Source organism: Sinocyclocheilus rhinocerous, unplaced genomic scaffold (genome assembly GCF_001515625.1).
Source record: "Sinocyclocheilus rhinocerous isolate Xijiao unplaced genomic scaffold, SAMN03320098_v1.1 scaffold1063, whole genome shotgun sequence".
Lineage (NCBI taxonomy): Eukaryota > Metazoa > Chordata > Actinopteri > Cypriniformes > Cyprinidae > Sinocyclocheilus > Sinocyclocheilus rhinocerous.
The window spans coordinates 1,178,403-1,181,740 of record NW_015625586.1 but is presented as its reverse complement, the minus strand read 5'-3'; the positions used below and the strand labels follow the sequence as shown (position 1 = coordinate 1,181,740).

General features: G+C 36.3%; 1 pseudogene; it reads right to left on the bottom strand.

Moving 5' to 3' along the window:
• Nucleotides 1-813: 813 nt before the first annotated feature.
• LOC107754783 (ankyrin repeat and SOCS box protein 16-like) overlaps nucleotides 814-3,338 on the bottom strand; it is a 7,055-nt pseudogene continuing 4,530 nt past the window's right edge.

Genomic DNA, 3,338 nt, shown 5'->3' with positions numbered 1-3,338 from the left:
CTCCGAGCATAGATCAGTGGCCGAGAGCGCATCTGATTGACAGATAAACCACGAGCTCTATTAGTTATTGTTAATGTTCTGGTTATTTTGTTTCAGTGTACAGTTTGTTAATTTTGTGCAAAGCATACAGTCATCGTAAACTTCATCATTCAGCTGAACTGGGCAAATTTATTTTAGACACTTCATGTCTTGTTTAATTCATGTGATAAACGCATGTCCCTGCTGAGCTGTGGGCTATGACTGACAGGAATCGGAATCGGACTCGATTCCAAAAATGTCGGAATCGAACAGCCCTAGCTGACGCTCCGTCAGAGTAGGAAGGGTCACGTGGTTGGCAAAACAAAAATTCTGAATCGCTCACTTTCTCTCTTCAGTCTTAAATAATTAAATAAATTAATAATAATATTAATAAAACATTAAATGTACAAAATGTATAAAACTAAACATCAATTAAAAAATGAAAATAAACGTTTTTTGGTTTGTAGTTATTGACAGATGTCTATAAATTATATATAGAAATGTATTTATATAAATAAAACTACACTCAAGGACAAAAATGGTTGTATGAGGCCCCTACATTTTGAATTTTATTTCAAAATTACGCAAGAAAAATTACTTAAAACTTTAGCTCTTTGTTTGTTTGTATGTATGTTTATCGATTGATTGATTGATTGATTGACAAATCCAACTTCTATTTTGCAAATGTGGTAGCTTACAAAAAAAAGATGTAGATCTACAATATACAATATCAGTTCTTAATTTTCAAAATGTAAGAAATAAACAAGCAACTGTGATAAAGAAATGGCACTGCAACAGTGAGAGTGTTTATTTGTATACAACATCAAAGTAATAAATACATAAAAAGCAATAATGCATTCAGTTGGTGTCAAGAGTGCATTTTCATTTCTGTTTATTTCACATTTTGAGAACCGCCTCTGGCACATATTAAAGCACTACCCACCTATCAGTATCAACATTACATTTGCAGTGCTTTATGTCTGTCTGTTAAGCCACTGTGGTCCTCTCAGTTCAAAGCCTCTGACAGTCAAAGTCCCCAGGGCACTGCCCCATTTGGACCGGGGCCATAATCCACATTACTATTATTGTCAAGAGGCATCCAGAAAGATCTGAAACCATCAGACATCAATTTATAACAACATATATTTATCACAGATGCTAAATATTGTGCAAAACAAGTTCAACCCATTGTTTCCAGTCAGCTATTTTTGTTTGTCTAAAAATGCAGCTCAACGGAGCAGTCCGTCATTATGCAGCAGGAGATAATCTTTTAAAGAGCTGGGAATGTTGAGCTGGACTATTGCGAAGTGACACAGTGACCCTAGGTGGCGGCGGAGCGCACAACGGCAGAGGTGCTGAAGAGAGCGCAGCTGACCGCTCATCCGTCTGACCGCATCGAAGAAAGACTGATGCTCCTGAGAATACAACAAGTGTTTTTTTCATTAGGATGAGATATTCGTTTCTGAATGCAAATGTAAACAGCAGGGCATGACCAACCAAAATGCAAAGTAAACTTACTGTATAAAATAAACCTAGGTGGCGGCGGAGCGCACAACGGCAGAGGTGCTGAAGAGAGCGCAGCTGACCGCTCATCCGTCTGACCGCATCGAAGAAAGACTGATGCTCCTGAGAATACAACAAGTGTTTTTTTCATTAGGATGAGATATTCGTTTCTGAATGAAAATGTAAACAGCAGGGCATGACCAACCAAAATGCAAAGTAAACTTACTGTATAAAATAAAACTAATAATACTAATACTAGATAGATAGATAGATAGATAGTATCTATTGATTTGTATTAGATATTGACTTGTAAATGAAACCAAACTGAGAACTCATTATTTCTCCTGACCTATGTTAGAGCAACCTTTGGGCATAATATTTTTTGGAATGTGATATATTTTCAGAGAGACCTTTAGTAGTTCCTCTGGTATGTCCTCTAACCACTCCTCACACACTGGGATGACCGGGTAGCAATTCAGCATAACCTCCAAAGTGGCAGGAGAGGGCAGGCAGAGTTACTATACTGTCTTTTTACGCGTTGCGTTGCATCGCGCCGCGTAAACATAAAACCATGTCTGCATTTGTGATCGGAGAAATGACAAACAACAAGCACTACTCTACACCGCCCAAAAAACTCGCTTTAAATAAATAAAATATAAAAAATCTTTAAATATAAAAAACGTACTGACTGTATAAAATAAAACTAATAATACTAATACTAGATAGATAGATAGATAGATAGTATCTATTGATTTGTATTAGATATTGATTTGTAAATGAAACCAAACTGAGAACTCATTATTTCTCCTGAGCTATGTTAGAGCAACCTTTGGGCATAATATTTTTTGGAATGTGATATATTTTCAGAGAGACCTTTAGTAGTTCCTCTGGTATGTCCTCTAACCACTCCTCACACACTGGGATGACCGGGTAGCAATTCAGCATAACCTCCAAAGTGGCAGGAGAGGGCAGGCAGAGTTTCAGCATCTGGGATAAACACAGGCAGATATATAAAATAAGGATTCATACCAAAGTGTAGGTAAAGTAGATAGGACACATAACAGTCTGCGCTTACTCTAGGGGAGGGTGGCTGTGCTCCATAGTTAAGAAGAGATTGCGCCACAACCTCTGGCTGCTGGGCTGGGTAATCTTCTATTACCTGCCAAAATACAGAGAGAAGAATTCAACCATTTGGAATAATTAATTCCATTAATTATTAATTGTTTCTTAAAACAATTAATTGTTTCTTATGTTCACCAAGACATCATTTATTTGATCAAAAATACAGTGGAAACAGTAACATGGCGAAATATTATTACAATTTAAAGGGTCATATGATGCTGCTAAAAAGAAGAGTATTTTGTGTATTTGGTGTAATGAAATGTGTTTATGTGGTTTAAGGTTAAAAAAAAACATTATTTTCCACATACTGTACATTATTGTTTCTCCTCTATGCCATGAAAACCCATTATAAACGAGGCATTCGTTGCATCCAGTGGGGACATAATTATGGATTATAATGACTATACTGTCTTTTTACGCGTTGCGTTGCATCGCGCCGCGTAAACATAAAACCATGTCTTTATAAAGAATATCTCTTTGGATTTGAGACTTTAGTCTTTGCAACTTTACAGATCTTCTTTATGTACCAAGAGCTTGTAACACTCTAAAGAGAAAGGAAAAATTGAAATCGCATCATATGACCCTTTTAAAATAACTGTTTTCTATTTGAATATTTCTGTAAAAGTAATTTATTCCTGTGATGACAAAGCTGAATTTTCAGCATCATTACTCCAGTCTTCAGTGTCACATGATCC